This window comes from Prinia subflava, chromosome 1 (assembly GCF_021018805.1).
Source record: "Prinia subflava isolate CZ2003 ecotype Zambia chromosome 1, Cam_Psub_1.2, whole genome shotgun sequence".
NCBI classification, from domain to species: domain Eukaryota; kingdom Metazoa; phylum Chordata; class Aves; order Passeriformes; family Cisticolidae; genus Prinia; species Prinia subflava.
In genome coordinates this window covers 92,869,165-92,886,920 of record NC_086247.1, presented here as the reverse complement: position 1 = coordinate 92,886,920, position 17,756 = coordinate 92,869,165, and the positions used below count along the sequence as shown (strand labels likewise).

Sequence of the window (17,756 nt, the reverse complement as noted above, 5' to 3'; positions counted from 1 at the left end):
ACCTCACCATAACTAACTTTCCTTGCTCCAACCTACTTTTTTTTTTTTTTTTTTAAGCCATTCCCACTTCCTGAGGATGGTAATAAAACACTGATTACATTCGGCTGTTATCTGTCTTTTCTTCCCCTGCTTCCCCCTCTCTCACTCCCTTTGTCAAAGCCAGCACTCAGGTTTCAGCTCTTCACGGACTGCGAGAGGCACATAACCGGGAGAGGAAGCAAATCAGACTGCAGGAATCCAGATTCATTAGCGTTTATTGGGTCAATCACCAGCTGGAGCAGAGCCAGGCGATTGGGCTGTGCAGCCGCTGCAGTCGGGATGCGTGGCTCTCCTTCCAGAGCCAAGCGGGGCACACGCCGGCACCGTGCCCGGCTGGCTGCTGCGCCCGGGCACAGGGAAACAGGGAAAGCAAAGCAGCAGCACCTTGCTGCTTCGGATCAGCTACCACCAACTGGAGGAAAAGGTTTGTTTAGCCAATTTCCTCTTCATTAAGCATGAAGCTGCTTTTCCAATCCTCTCATTGGTTTTGCCAATTCCTACCAAAAATCCAGTTTGTTAAAATATCACAACACAGAGCCTAGAGACTATTCAACTTCATCTGAAATTCTTTAACCTTTTCTATTTGTCTTCGACTGCACATTTCTGTTTCAGCCAAGCTTACTCCCCACTTACAGCTCTCTCTTTCACTCTGTTCCCCCTTTGCACCACCCACAAGAAGTGAGCCCTACCTATTTCAGCAGTTCTTTTCCTCCTTTCCCTTGTCTGCAACTTGTTGCCAGCACAGGCTAAAGCCACTGCACTCGCTTCCTCTCTTCGAACTCTCTACAGGATCATGTCCGCCCCAGTTTCCGCCGTTTCCCACTGAATGGAAGTTTTTCACCACAGTAATTCATGATCTCTTCCTGGGCAAACCTCAAGGATCTCCCTCCTGCATGGCCCTTCTGGTACTTTTGATATTGCTGGTCATCATCCTTGCTCTGAGATTTCAATTAAGTCTCTGTCCTTCCTGCCAATGATACTTCTCTCTTCTGGGCAGCCCACTACATTGATGGGCACTTCTGAAAGCTCTGCCGCTGCCACAGTATTCTCCAGTTTACCACAATAAGGGGATCTGTTTATCCCTCACTTCTGCACTGATGGTTCAGATTTGATTGAAAGATTGCCAAAGCAGTCTAAGGTGGTCTGGAAGGAATAGGAGAGGAGCATAGGCCAGGAGCCTATGCTCCTATGCCAGGAGCCAAGATTGAGAATCTTATGAAACCATGTTGTTTGGTGAAAAGACACACCTTTTCACCTTCCAAGACATCTCCTTTGCACCTAAACACATGCGTCACACACTAAATGCCTTTCCTACAAAACTTCCTCCTCTTCCTTCAATGGATGCCAAATCTGGGAGTTGCTTACACAGCACATTTAACGTCACTCGTGATATTTCATTCTCTCCTGAGTATCAAGTTCAGTCATACCCTTTCAGTCACTTTCTTCTAGTATCAGCATCTTAGAGCTCTCACTCTGTACTTTATTTTAACCAGTCTGACAGCACTCTCCCCTCGAGCATCCCAAAAATGCCATTGCCTTCTGACAGGGCAGAAAAGGTACAACAGCTGGTCATGTTACCATCTGTGTTCAGTCAGAAAACCTTCAAGTAAACCCTTCAGTTTCCTAACACGGCATCACATTTAACATTCTTTTCACACCCTCTTCTTCAACTTGTTCCTAAAGTTTACATGCGTTAAGCCTTCCTGAACTGATGCAATGATACTCAAGAATCACAATGCCAAGCACCGCAACACCACAAAACTACTCCTGTCCCAGACAGCTGACACAATTAAGCAAAAAGCATAAAGTGCAGAGGTGGGCAGTGGGTGTTGAAGGATCTGCTAAAAATCCCTGCACTCATACCTTCAGTTTCTGAGTGTGCACTTATAAAGTTTATCTATTCCTGTGTGTTTCAGGAGCACTGCCATGTTCAAGCTTTTTTTCAATCACATTCAAGTTTTTATTCTCCCAGTGGTCGCTGCATGGGTTTCCTCAGACAGATATGAGGGGCGCTTGGCTTTTTCACACAGAGGCCACTTCTACATTATGCTTAATCCTTGCATGAGCAGCAGTGTTACACACTAGCCTTCTTGCTATTTAAAAGTGATTTATATGGTTCAAATGTTCTTCTTCCATGTGTATAAACATCACTTGTTAGCTTCCATTCAGCCTGCGTTCTGGCAACTCTAACTTTCACACTTTTCTGACAGGTACTTCTCCTTCCTCACAACACAAAATTCAGACTACTGGAGTACTTGCAAAAGCTGCCAGTTTCTGCCCTATTCAGGTCCGTGGGTTCTCAGTGCAGCTAATTTGCATTGCTAGCAGTTTGGCAAACTCACCTTAGCTATCTCTCAATGACAAATTTTAATTAAGGACAAACTTTTAATCCTCCCTTCATTTTAATTAAATCGATTCCTGATCACTTGATCTTAAGTTACTTCCCAAGTCTAGCTTTTCTATGATCTCATCATTAGCTGCTAAAACCAGAACAGATACTCATTTATTCACTATGTCTTCTCTTGTTATGTTTGTGGGGAGGGGGTAGGGTGATTTGGGTTTTTTTAATGATCTTTCACAGTTTCATTCACGTACAGTGCTGCTTTCTCTTACTGCTCTTCCTGAACACAGCAAGTACTTTTCCAGCAAGACTATTATTCTGCTATGCACCTATTGTTGTCTACAACATTTGTCTTCACAGGTAGTTCAGATTCCCCTTCCCTAATGACCTGGTACAAACCTTTTCCTTGTTTCTAACTGAACACAACCAATCACCTTGTCAAGAAAAGCACAAACCTTTCATTAAATGACCTGATGGTCCAATTAAGATCGCTATCATTTCTAAAATTTATACTCTTCTTTCATTATCCAATAATGTGTCCTTTCCCTTTTCGACAAAAGTAAAGCCAGGTATGAATATCATATGACCGTCTTCAGACCCTTTCCTCTCCTTTCTTGACCTATTCAACTCCTGTAACAGCCTCAGCAAAAAATACTGCCACTCCACACAGTGACACAGACCATCCCTTAAGAAATATTCTAATTTCTTGAATGAAACACAGAAGAAACACAGTCCAAGCTTTTTTCTTATCTGCCCATCTTACTTACAGCCCTTCTCTCGGAACTGGGAGAACTGTGATAACTAGAATCCAGATTTTCTGCAGAAATCATTGCAGAAGTGTAAATGGGAAGGGATCTGCATATCTTGATGAGGTTTTCCTAAGAAAGAGCAAAACCACTGAAGTTCCACTTCAAATAGTAGCAAAAATCTGAGGGAGGAAGGTACCATGGGCTGATGGAGAGCAAGAGTCAGTCTCTAAAAATTGCACAAATTACAGATAGAATGGAGGTAGAATGTTAGGTGCTTCTAAAAAAAAGCTCATTTTTGTTTAAGGCAGTGCAAAGTATTGGGAAATCTAGAATAAAAATAATTAAAGCAATATGGCTGAAGACTTTTTGTAGAAGCAGTCTAAAGGGACAGTAAAGAGCACATGCCAAAACCAGACAAAGTAACAAGGAAGAGAAAGAGAATCATAAAGTGAAGAGAGATGGGGCAAGAACTTTAGCAGTTTCTCCTCAAGTATCCAAAAAAACAGATAACTTTTTTGTGAGAGACGCTAAAAGAAAAGTTAGACTGAAGGTGACATTGGTCAGAATTTTGAAAAGAATCTGTGTAATCACTAGGAAATATCACATATTTTTCTCAGAAAGGACTCATGTACAAACACATCTAAGTCATCAGAACAGAAGGTACAGAGAGTAAAGGGAAACCTGCAGAATTATTTCTACGCTGAAAGTGTAAAATATCCTCACAGACATACATAGTGATAGAAGGAAACAAGTCATAAAAGTGCAGGGAAAATATGACTGCTTTAAAAATAAAAAGCATAGTGACTGCTGAAGATGACTAAGGGACTCTCAATAGTCCTTAACTAATGAATTAAATATTCACATATCCACTTACATGATTTTTGTTTCCAAATTAGCAGCATGCCACAACTTACACTGACATCCTGCAGAACAGATCTGACCATTCAAAACCTTTGAGACTTGTTTCTGCCATGCTACAATTCCAGGAAGCTACACTGGCTTGTCGATATAAAGTGAATGATTTTGCTTACACTGCATCCCAATATCTGTGGAGTCTGTCCAACTGAGTTCCCTATAGGGACACAGCTGCTGAATATTTCTTATGTTTACCATTGGCAGAAGTTTGTGTAGTACCAGTTAGAGTGATATTTACCAAGAGAATAAACATGCAGAGGGATTCAGCACAGTCTGCAATGAAGCACAATGTATCACAGCAGAGACATCGGCCCAGTGCCTAGCTCCACTTGAAGACTGAACAATTTAACTTATTTCTAAAGATGAAACCTCTGCAATTTGCAGTAGAGTAAGTCTATGAGGTTTAAATAAGTTCTCAAAAAAAAGCCGTAGATTATTTCACATCACCAGCTGTCAGCCAATAGCCTGGATAATGAAAATCCACAGTTTCCTGGCTTCCTGCACAGCTCTTTGCAGGCTTCAGAGTAACTGTTTCTCTCATTTGCCTACACTCACTATGATTTCCTTTCTCTTTACTTCAAGAATGTATTTTTTTTCACTACATCTGTAGGAGATGACAAGAGGGATTAACGCTACCAGAGATGTTGCATATGACCTCTTATTTTATGGGCGCCATTTGTCACAGAGGTTCATTAGACTTGTGTTTCCTAAACTTACTCCAGTCAAGGAATGAACTTTTAAGATGGATGAACACTCACAGCATAGCTGCTTTAAACAAAACCACCCCAGTTTGTAAATAAGAAGTGATTAGAGAAATTCACTGCAGAAATCAGTCACATTAATCAGCTGGTTGTAAAGTAGATTGATGTGCACCAACCAGAGCTGTCTAAACAATTTTGTTAACCTTTAGCAAAAATGTGAAGGAATATCCTGCAAAATAGTTCAGTTTTAAATGGATAAGACATGCTTTTTTAGGAGAACAGTTAAGTTCCAAGATTATATTTTTGTTCAGATTTCCCTGGAACAACTGGCCCAAAAAGAGTAATTTATAGTTACATCACTCTTTCAGCAAGTTCTCTCCAGGCTGCAAACAGCAACGGCCCATGGCAGGACATTGAGTGTTTATTCAAACTCTGATTTTAGATGAGGACTTGTGGAGGGAGACTGATGCTCAGTCAATGTACAAAGAAAAAATAATCACCAGAAAGCCTCTAAGAATTTCCTCAAGCATTGCTTTACCTCCCATGTTGTAACTAATTTTACTTTTTTTCTCAGCCAGAATCACAGTGGAATTGCAGAATCTGTGAAATCATTGCTGATAATAGTCCAGGGAAGAATGGGATGATTCAACACCTACACCTGCAGCAGTGGCCATGAACACCTGAAGACAATGAATCTGAACATAAAATACCCTCCTTTCCTCCAAGAATAATCTAAAAATAGCACCTGAGAAATACATTCCTCCATTTTTTGGAGGAAGCATTGATTAATATTTCCAGGTTTTCTCCCACAACCACCACAAATAGAAAAAAGATTTAAAAGGTGAGGAGCAAGAGAAAAGAAATCCAACAAACAGTCTTTTAAGTAGTTTTCTTCCAAGACGTACAGTTTTCAGAGGAACATTAAGTAGGCATTGATAACATCACTCTCACACTAACCATAGTATGTCTCAAAATACCTGGAAGCTCTGAAGCTAACATTTTCAGAAGAAATCCTTATATGAATGATCATGTCTTATCCTTAATTTTACCCACACTAAAAACAGCAGCCAACAAAGGCCTCCTAATATGGGTGCAGGTTGCTAGGATGCATAGCACTATGCATAAGCACTAGGATGTGCATGTTACATGTTATGGGAAATTCAGATTAAGTCAAGGAGTTACCTTTTAATTTTTTTTTTATATGCATCTACTCCCAGTAGTTATCAAATCCTGTTTACCCAGGTAGGCCAAAATTAAGTTTGGAGTCAAATTCTCAGTAAGTTTCACTCAGGTTTTAGAGAGTTACAAGCTAGAAGGTGTCTGATAACACCAATCTTCTGTTACAATCGCATCTCTCGCTTATACTCAGCAGGGATATTTGTTTAAGCGACAAAAGAATTTGGTATCAATCCCTCTTGCTGAGTAAGCTGCACTTGATCTGCACAGCCAATGAATAATAAATCAATGCAAATTACACCACTTTATCACTAACAACCATTTTCTGGTCAGCTACACCACAGAATAGAGTCTCTCCCACAGGAGACAAATAACCTCCAGTGTCTTAAAATAGGAGTTATTTATAGCCTGCAGGGAAACAATTGTGCTCTAACATATAATTTGTGCCACTGCTTATATTTCCAGTGAATTTGGCCCTTGAAATCTTCAGCTACAACGAAGACTCAAGCTGTTTTCATCATTAGTGCATGACGCTGCAAATTATTTTAATTGATATTTGAACACTCAGCTGTTAGGCAGCTCCCCATGCACCACAAGTACTACCTTACACTTGACAAGGGGGTCACTCAGACACTGTTTCTTAACCATCTGTAGCTTTTCTGGGTAACAGGTTTTGATAGCGATTGCAGCTGGCTTGAGGTAGGAAGTATCGAAGATAAAATAAATTTCCACGTCCAGACGGCAGAAAACTTGAGAGAGGTAGGTTTATAACTCACTCTCTATTAGTGCAGTAGAAAGCCATTCTTCTTCCAAAAGATGGATGAGTTTAGCCCCTCAGAGGTGTCAGCAGCTGCACAGATTTGGAAAAAGAGGCCTCGAGGGCACATTGAGGCCAGTCAGGGCCTCACCTTTTGCCAAGAAGATGGATGCTCTTTGTGTAGTATCATTTTCACAAGCATCTATCTGGAGCTCATCATTGAGCACTAAAGGAAAATATCACATCAGTGCAAGCCAAAGCTAACTTCACCTATTCAAAACACGAGGCATGGAATAATACAACACACTCCCAAAACATCATGCAAATCCACAGTTTGCTTACCCACAAAAGTTCAGTTCTGATGCATAAACTTCAGTCTGAAGTGGAATTCTCTCCTCATGCTTATGTTAACGACAGATAGCTTTGATGGCACAACCAACATCAGTTCTCTACTGAATTCAAGGGCCAACCTTCTGGACAATGACACAAACCCACAACATGCAATGCTTTGGATGCCATTCAGTGATTAAGCCTCTCGCAGGTAATGGAGCGCGATGCCTTGTGAAGGTCTGAGCAACACTAAGGGCACCAAGCATGGGGACAGCATGCACAGAAGACCTGTGGCATGGAGGGATGTGAGGAGGAAAGATGCCTCCAAGCCTGGAAGAACCCACCTAGCTCTCCCACTGCAGGGAAAACCCAGCCTCCACTAGGCTGACATCAAAGCTGGGTCTCTGACAGCACTGCCGGCACAGCTAGCTCCATCCTGGCTGCAGTGCACGGGTGGATACAGCAGCCACTTGGAGACCTGCCCACCGTGCCTCTGAAGACTCCAAACTCAGCCAGCTTCAGCTGCTCTGGGGTCTGAGGTTATCAGGGCGCAGATCTCTGCAAATAAAGTAATACAAACTGTGGGTGTCTGTTCCTACTCCTCCCTTTGTGACCAAGAAGATTCTTTCAGGGCTGGTTTGACTTGCCCCGGAGGCTTCCCAGAGAGCTGTATAATAAAGATGATTGAAATGCAGACTATGTCAACAGGCACTTCCTTTGAGAGAGGTAAACAGGAGGACAGCACCTTGTTCATCAAAAACAACCAGACATACCTATAGGGCATGCAGAGCCAGCCAAAATCCTTTGGGGTTTTCTCCTTCCTTTTAAGAAGAAAAGAGTTACTAACGTTTTTTTTCCCCAAATTTAATATTAAAAGAAAAGGCTGGCAACGCCCACGGTGATGTTATGTCAGCTGCTTATGTCAGGTCAAATACAGTGCGACAGGAAGCAGGGGCTTCTGGAATACTATCCCGTTCTGCTCCTCCCTCCCAAACACAGACAGCTAAACTATGCTGGATGCCCAGGCCCACAGCTTTCTGCCCAGCCTGTCCAAGAGAAAAGCCTCCTCCTAGAAGGAAAACGTAATTACATGCCAGCCAGGCCCTCTTTTGAGAATTCCCATAGGATCAAGTCCTCCTATCCCAGAAAGGAAAGTAACCAGACATTCTTCCTTGGTCTAGAGGCAGGGGTGGAAACAGGACAGTGTAAGATAGCATTTTCAGCCATCCAGGTCATAAAAGCAAGCAGAAAACAGGAATTGCATTTTAATGGTCATCATGATAGCCAGAGTAAATGAACACAGTGACTGAGAAGGTAAAAATCAGAACCCGTTCAGAAAACTATTCACTTTCCAAGTTTCTATTTCTCTAGTTTTAAGATATGCAAATCTATTCTCTAATCCCTTTATTAAAATGCATATTTCTTAATCTTTCCTTGTTATCCTAGTTCACAGTTTTTCCCTACTGTGTCAGATGAATGGATGCAATGCACCAGGGCAAAGGCAGCAGCAAGGCTGTTTTGAGCCTTGTCAAGCACCTTTTCCCATGGGAGCATACTGGATAGGAGGATATGACTCTTTCAGGACAAGGCAGATCTTAATTCCTCCACTATGCAGCATTAGTGACATTTTCTCTTCAGCGGTTAAGTAATTTTCCTGGTAAAAGCACCATAGGTGGTGCCTTAATAAGGTGAATGGGACACAAGGGCTGGGCTGCTGTAGCCATCTACACAAAAGCCCTTGTCTGCACTCACTGGCTTCTCTGTGCCTCTCCTCCCACTGCCAGGAAGTCTTGACATGACCAAAATTTATAGCAGTTATAACACACCACACTAACTGCAAATTTTAATTAGAGAATTTGCCTCTGGTGTAATGCAGTAATAAAGAGAAAATGGGTGTCTCTGCCTTCTTCTGAGGATCTCTGTATGCAGGCAGGTACGGGCAGACCTGAGCTTGCTCTGCCTGTGCTCCAAGCTGGCTCCCAGTTGAAAGCTGTGTAGGCACAGCATGCAGTGCACAAGCAATTAGGCCCTGCACTCAACACACCTCAGCTTGCCTAGATGACTGCAAATAGAAATGAGAATTGTGCCCCTGTAGCAAAGGAATTAAAAAAAAAAAAAAAAAAAAAAGAGAGAGAGAGAGAGAAAGAAAAACCCACACTTTTCCTTTACATCCAACACTTGTTCACACTTGCCCTAACAAGCTTGCCAGTATTGTCCTTGTCTTCTCATAGGTGTATGCATTTAGAGGGTTTTTTTCAGCATGACATTCATTATATTTAAGCCATCTGCAAGTATTAAGCCATCATCTGCACAGAGATGATAGCAAATATAACAGAAGTAGTACTAAGAGAGGATAAACCACAGTGGGTAGTGGATTATAACAAGGAATCAGTGAAGCCTGGATGACCCTTATCAGGGTGATCCACCTCTTGCTTACACCTCTAAATTAAGGTTTACCACTTCTGTTTTACTTTGGCTATTTTAAAAAAGAATCACAAAATGATAGCAAAACATGAAGAAAAAACCAAACAGTGCAAAACCAACATGAGCTTCTATTCCTTTTATTAGGAGGTTTACCAAGTGCCTAACCAGTCAACAATCAAGCCACTAAGACAACATAACAAAACCAAAGTTATTTTTTGAAGACTAGAAAATTTAAGTACTGGGCAGCCTATATTTCTGTTGTCTACCACTGATATTCTTTTAACTCCTGTTTGGATGATGTTACTGGAAAAAATAGAAGCTTAGAAATAGCAGGGTTCATATTAAGAGCGGACTTAGCAGAACTGACTTCTCCCTAGCACCCCAGAATCACATGAAGGCAGGATGACAGACTTTTCTCCTTGCTGTTGTTTCACTAGCTGAGCAGGAGCCAGGTGATTTCCAGCTCCAGCCTGGGGGTAAATAGCCTTTCTCTGCCCCTCCCTCAGCTTTCCTACCCTGCCAGGCTAGTCTTCCCAGCAGGGCAGCTACCTAGCGGGAACTACTGGCTCGAGCCTGCAAGGATCCTGCAAGTCCTTCCTCATCATCATCCCCACCTCCCATCTTTGCAGCAGGAGGTTTGTGGAAGTGCTTTGGGGGGCATACAAGCCCCAGAGGCGGCCCAGCTGGTAGATGTCCTCCACTCTCAATGCGGGTATTTAGTAGAGCAGCACAACTTTGCTTTTATATTTGATTTCTGGACCCCACCTGTACTGAAGAACATTAGAGAGCTGCCTTTGATGTCTCTTCATTTTCCTACTTTCAGGCTCAACTTTAGCAATGATTATCCCCTAACTCATGGTACCAACTCATGGTTTTGAATTGTCATTACTGATAGACAGGAAAAGCACCAGAGACAAATAGATAAATTTCAGGGAGGAAGAACATGTATTATTTCAGTAAATTCATCAGATAATATTAATTAATTCAGGAAACCCCCAGATTTAAAAAAAAAAAATCTCTTTCATTTATGGCAAAGCCAAGAGAACACAAGTCCTGAATACCTCTTCCTCTTTTTCCCTTGGCAGCAAGACTGGGATAGAGCAGGTCAAGCAGCAACATAACAACTTTGCATGCTGTTTGGCTGTTATTCAAAAAAAAAGATAGAATATGAATGTAACCTGATTTCAGGTGGATCTGGGAGAGCCTTAATGCTGAAGTTTGTACACTGGCTGTGTAATTACCAAGATCTCAGACCAGCCCTTTTTTCTGTAATTTGGGCTAGATTTACAAGTCACCTGAAAGTTTACAGTAGGAAAACCATACGGATATATTCCTGTAGCTACATGTGTACAGTAATTAAGGCACAGGTAAGCAATAACACATGCCCACGGCATCATACGTGGTGAGGCACGAGGCTTACGTGCACATCTCATTATGACTTCAGACTTCAAAGTACCTTATTGTTCAGACAAAATTGGTAGCCTCCTTTCTTGTAAAACACACATAAGGATCTACTGCTATAAAACACTTCTAGGTGTTGATATAACAGAAGATTTAAAGCATGGGTACCAGAACTGTGAGAGGGGGAAGAAGCATCTTAAAATATTTTCCTATATTGTTTTACAGGGAAGGCACTTTAAAGCAGCGGCCAAAACAAAGCGTCGCTTAACTTTAAAAAATGCCAGTTTCATGCCAATGCCTGAAATCTGGCTGCTTTGCAGGCATTTTAAGCTTATGTTCCCCTCTGAGAAACCTATTTTTCTAATACATCATCTACTTGATTGCTTTCAGACCTCTAATCAATCAAGAAATCCCATCACAATCATGTGATCAACAGCTGACATTTGTGCATGACAATTTATGAAAAAAAATCAATAGTAAGTGTTTCCCTTTTACATGGCTTTTTCAAAATAGCACCACATTTTACAAAGGTACATTTTTGTGAAGATTGGTCTCTAAGTGAATAGCACCAACATCAAAGCAAACATTTCTGCAAGGGCTGTTGCAACATTCTAGTTCTTACACGATCTCCAAGGCTGCAGAGTGACCTAGGAGGCAGCCATAATGAGACACAGACAGTGAATAAAGCACTGATTTAATTATGTTGTTTGATATATGATGACCTCATCCACTGCTGTTTATACTGCTATAGTGCTCGAAATACTCTATCGACATATGGGAAGGCACAGGCTCCAGCCTGAAGAGCTTTCAGCCTCCAAGACAGAAACCAGATGAAGGGCGTTCTTTTCCTGTAGTTTACGGTGGCTTCTGAAGCTTTGTTCATTTCCATCAGGTCTCAAACGTGCACTGAATGCTGGAAGCAAGTTGCTGAGCCAACTTGCTGGACAAAATATCCACTCCTTTGATAACAGAAGAGATTTCTGATGTGAAATTCTGTGTTTTCTTGGCAAGAAGCAAATATTGGTGAGAAGGAGGGAAGTTATATCCGATGGCAACATTTTCACCAAACTGCTTGAGTTAGGGAAATACCTCATGCCCCTGTGGGAGCTTTGACCCTCTGTTGCCTTTTGCTACAAAAAGGAAGAGTGGGGGAAGGAATCAGTACAACCTGATAGATCTTCCACTGAAGCAACTGTACTGTAACCATCTCCTTCCAGAAAATTAACTGTCAAGGCTCAGAGTTTAGTTAAATGTACATGTATGTCTTATTTTTGCACTCCTGATTAAGATTCCCTGAAAAATATGCAGTAAAGTAACTCTTTATGGTGTTAATGCCATGAAATTCTCCACAAGGAAATGAGTAGTTCTGTATTCAATGCACCATCTGCCAACCATGCAGTAAATAAAGCCATACAAGAAATGGTGAGAAACAAAACATCAACAACCTACCCACTCATTAAGCATTAGCCATGCTGTGTGCTGAACAATATGCAGGCCTTGGGGGGTGGGGGGGAGGGGGGAAGCACGCAATCCTCTAATTAAAGGCAATCAAAATGAATATTTACCAAGGGGATGAATGAATAGCTTTAAGTGTAGAATTTTCTAGTGTCCAGTTTCTTGGGTTTGCAAGTTCAGCCCTTGAAGTTCACCCCTGTTCAGGAATCTAAATGCCTAACTTAAGGCATTATTTATTTTATTTCTCTATAGGAGAAACACGTGTAGTTGACACATATTTACCCCTAAGAAGCACACACACCCTTAAAAGGACCATTGCTTTCATAGTCTCCTGTCACAGAAACCAGACAAAAAGGTTAGAGATTTCCTTTTAAGGTCATTCCGGAATAGCAACAGGACTTCAGTACATCCTCTCTCTTGTAGTGAGCTTTCTCTGCAATACTAGATTTAAAAAATCCCATGTAAAATGGAATCCAAAGAGTCCTGCTAGCAAGGATAAAAGACCCAAAGAGTATAAATTAAATACAATATTAGCAAGAAAAATATGCATATATATATATATGTATATGCACATATATTTGAAAACATTTCAAATGGTACTCAGAACTTAATCAATGAGAAAACATTTGTCCAGCATGGCTGAAAAATAGCTGAGAGACACTAACAGTAAAGTGTTTTCATTTTCTTTTCAAACTCTGGTACAAATTCAGCTAATATCACTTTGTGTGATCTCATGCTGGGATAGAAGCCAAAAGTTTCACTTGAAATCTTATCAGATCTGGAAAACTTTTCAATCACTTAAGTTTGAGATACATTTTTTTAAAAATCAAAGATAAAAGGCTAGGGGCTTGAAACATTTATCACTTCATCATACTCTTCCATTTGATGCTAGGTCAGCATCTTTATAGATACCATAAAATGTTTGCTTTACCTATATTTTGAGTTGTTTTGAAAAAATCAAATAAAATTGATGAATAGACAGGGTTAGAAACAGACACAGAGTAGCACGACCAGGCAATTCATATAGAGGACAAGCTCTTTAGCAAGCACACTCAGGAGTAAAAAGCTCCCAGGCATAAATGGAAGCTTCCAATACTTGATTCCAGCAGTGGAAAACTGCAAACACATAGCCATGTTGCTTTGGTGTCAGCCTTGCAAGCCCCAGCCTTGCCAAGCAGTGGGAACAACCACAGGATAGCACATATAGGATGTGTGATACTCCCAGAAAGGTCAGGATTGCTACAGCTGGACCTGCTCTTCCCTCCACTTTTCCATGACACTGGGGATACCAGGCCTGCCCATACTACAGCTCAGTCAGCACCACCACCCTTTTACCACTACCAAGGGCCTGGGAAACCAGGACAAGCTCCCAAAGCCCTCAGACTGACCCAGACAGAAGTCAAAAGAGGAAGACAACAGGATGTCCAGGAGAAGAGTGCCCTATTGGAAGCAAATATTATCAACACATTTTAATGACTGCTAAAATAGGAGACTCCCAGCTCCATATGACACCACACAGGGACTGAATGAGGAAAGGCAAGAGTACTTTTCTGGCTTGTCTGACACCCCCAGTCTCCTCCTGATAAAGTAAATAAAATACAAGCACCTTGCAAGCACAATTCTAGCTGAAGAAAAAGCAGACCACAAGTACAGACTAGCCCATACCTTGCCAAGCTGATCATCTTTTTGAGAGAATACGCCAATTTATGAGCTATTAGGTTCAGCTTCAGACCTGCTTTGGTTTCAGGCAGGAGTCATGTCTTGCCAAGAGACAGCCACCCTACCCACTACAGGACAAAAGGTACTTATGAAAAACCCAAATCTTTAAAACATTCACAGCCATTTTAATCTTACCATCAAGCAGTGAATATTCAGGCCAAAATACAGCTAGACTTCATAAGGACAAACATCAAAATAAACTTTTAAAACATTAGCTTTTTCTAAGCAAGTCAGTATCTGAAAGATGGCGGGGAGGGGAGGGGAGAGTACATTTTCAGAAAGCACCTCAAGACACACAGAGGTGGATTTGTAGGCTGATGGTTACCCCAGGTTGTCTTACCATATGCAGCCTCCTTGCCAAAAAATAGAAAATACAAGAAGTACTACCAAAATATTTCTATTGCTTTCCCACACTTAGATTAAAGCATTCTTTGTGCAAGCAAGCAAAGATGTCTTCACTTCCTTGATGAGAAAAGTGATTTTTCCTTCCCTCCAGTAAGAGCTGCCATTTACATCATTACTGGTTAAGAAATAAATAAATAAAAAGGAAATCAAATCTTACCATTGTGTCTTTCCTGATGAAGGTCCCTGCTCTCTCATTACTTTCCAAAACTTCCCCTCAAAACACTTGTTTTCCCATTATTGCCTGCACAGTTCTCACCCCTTTGCTCTTTTCCCTCATTCAGAAAAGTCTGATTTCTGGTTCCCTGAATTTTTCTTCACCTCTCTCTCTCATCAGCTGCAGGGGAGGCTCCTTAATACTTGGTTTCAAATACAGCCCACCAAGAAACATCTCTGGAGGGAAAAAAGTGTTTGGTGTAGATGGTTAAACAAAAAAATTCCAACCCACTTCACTCTCCACTGCATCTTTTCATCCTACTCTCTGTTCTGGAAAAGACACCCAAGTTACTATTCCCATTTTTTTTCTTCCTTCACCCACTGAGCTCCAGATGCTTTTGATATACCACTAACACCCTCTTTGCTCTTTTACCCCCTCTTTTACCCCCTACCCTTTTACCTCCTCTAAGTGCTGGGATACTCCTGAACCTCACTGCAGCCTGCTCCTATCCAGCATATATTTGCACCTGCTGCCTATTTCCACTTCAGGAAAAGCCTCAGACATTGTCCCTATCACCTTCAACCCAAAAATATCATTGTCTTTTCCCCCTACACCACCCAAGGCATGTACTTTGGCTTCAGGGCTGTGGGCAGCATGGCATCCTCTTGGTTCTAGCCCTCTGAAGCTGAGAGTGTTGTCCAGACACACCCATTGCTTTTAGGTGTTACCTGCTGCCATGTACAAGAAAAGACTCAGAAGGCCATACAAATCTGCCTTGGAGGGTGCACCCTCCATTTTTAGTCCTGCACACAATTTAGACAGAATGAATCTAAGCTACATTCAAGAATTACAGGAATGTTTAAACTAATACAAAAATTCTGCTGTCACTCTGTCAGTTTTAGGGTTCATTTTTACTAGTTCTTAAATATTTCTTGTATAACAACTTGGTGAAAGAACTATCAGGTCAGCAATAACTGCAATTGAAAATTCGTAAAATTCATCCTGCTATGCACTGCTCAGCACTGGTACATTCACAGGACCACATAGATGGTCTTGTATGTATTGATGCAGAACTGAGAAAAATCTGCCAAAAGCCAGGGCTTAAATACCATGTGCTTTTCTAACAGGACTTGTATCTTTCCACTTTGAACAGGTTGTACTAAGAAGTACAGATCTTATTCATTGGTCAGTGTCTGAAGGTGATGTATGTGAGGCACTCACTAAGCTGAAAGCAATTAGAATGTGAAGATGTAAATTCCACAGAAAAGTCATGTGTCCTTTCCTAATGATGGCGCAACATATCTACAGACAGAGCCAGAGAAAGACAACCCAAAGTAAAGCCCCCTTTATCCTCCCACAGGGTTTGGCCTTGGAGCTTCTTTCCTCCCCTCTATGGGCAGAGATACAGCAAGAGAGGGAGTCAGGAAGACACACAAACTGGATTTGCAGCCACTGGAACACATCAGCTGCACTCCAGCAGGCTTCAGGAGCAGCCCAGGTGTGATACAGACATCTCTGCTGCCGTTTCTCACCTGCCTGTTCCACTAACAAATACATGCAGGGGTCTAATAAAACTCAGCCTTGCACTTTTCTCCAGTAAAAGCCTCACTCACAATTAGCTCAAGAAAGACAAAATTCATTTTGTCAGTTCAGCTTTCTTTGACACTGGGCTAAAAGCTTTCAAATACAGAACATTTACGTCAGAGAGTTGGTGGGCGTACGAGGGGGTGCAGTTTACAGAAAACTCACACTATTTTCTTAATGGAAACCCTCTTATTACTAAACTGGAACAGCAAATTCTGAAGGCTGATGTTTGCAATTAGGAGGCGTATCTGTAGTATCTGAAATTCTTCCATTCTTACATACAGCCATCTGAATTGTATCTTCCTGTTTTGACTAAAAACCTTCTGAAGTAGGGACTGAGTTAATTATAAACTATTTCATAATATACTCACCCGTCTTTCCTGGAGCAGGAAGTAGGGGAGTTCAGAATCCTCCATGTAATTCCCTCAATCCCACTCACATCTACTTCAGAAGTGTAAATCCTCACATTTCTCTGGGACTCAAGCCTGAAATAAAGAAAAACAGGACAAAAGCACTTAGTAGCTTTATGTTATGTAGTGATACAAGATTAAATTATAATAATAGGTTCTTTAAAACAATTTGTTCATACTGTATTATGTCTTATGGACACTCTGGTCAAAGACATTGTTCTAATTCAAGGTCAAATGAGTGTAAGATGACACAAAACACAGTACTTTTACACAGCTACAACATAGTCTTATATTTCAGGGCTTTTCTGTTCAGTTACAATAAATCCTATTTAGGCACTACAAGCTCTTCAGTCACTGGACAAAATTCAAAATTTCAGTCAGGATGCTTCCTCACTAAAATTTTTTTTAAACAGAAACACAACCTCAAATGTGCTCTTAAACAACAGCCTTGAGAAATAAAATTTATTGAAGATTCATGCTACAAAAGGCAGCTGAAGTGTGTTAGCAGAAGACAAATCCACTCTCGGATGTATATCTTCCTGTTCTCTGCATTCACTAGCTTCCAGTGTTCTACTTATTTTCCCAAACCATGTCTAAACACACAACAAATGTGTTGGGCAGCAGCAGTGGCTATGTCCTTGAAACACTCCCAGCACACCTTCAGATTGTGGCCTCTGCTACTCCCCACACACAGACACTGCTGCCCATCTTGGAAACATGGGCTACTGCAGGATGGAGATTGCAGTTCCAACAGCCAAGACTTCAACCCTCCTAAATAAACAGTAACAAAAGATTCAACATGGTAACTGAAATTAACTACGAAAACCTCCATACTGGTACATCACTCATGCAAGTACAGTCTCATGAAAATATGTTCTCCTGCCATTTATTTCTTATTCCTACATTTATTATTAATTTTTATGCAGCACTGTTATACATAATACAGTTTTCTCAATTACATCATGTGCATTTGTGTGTGCATTTGTATAACCTTGAAAGAAAATCAACATAAGCAGGCATTCCAGTCCGAAGTCAGGAAGTTTTAAAGTATGCATCTGTAACACGGAACCACGCAGCATGAACTGGAGACACCAAGGCCTGGCAAATTTGTGGAATCTAGGCATTCAACCCTATGAATGTCATTAGAGACTCTTCCAGTGTTCAGAAAGTCAAACAAAAGCTGACTTTTGCAAAAC

At 41.2% G+C, this 17,756-nt stretch overlaps 1 long non-coding RNA gene across 3 annotated transcripts in view; it reads right to left on the bottom strand.

Annotated features, from left to right (window-relative positions):
- The window catches only part of LOC134553686 (uncharacterized), a 257,762-nt gene that overhangs the window by 105,332 nt on the left and 134,674 nt on the right, over positions 1-17,756 (bottom strand). For all 3 annotated transcript variants that reach the window (XR_010081137.1, XR_010081136.1, XR_010081138.1), the window contains exon 3: positions 16,522-16,635. This is a non-coding gene — a long non-coding RNA (uncharacterized LOC134553686). The remainder of the gene's footprint in view (positions 1-16,521; positions 16,636-17,756) is intronic.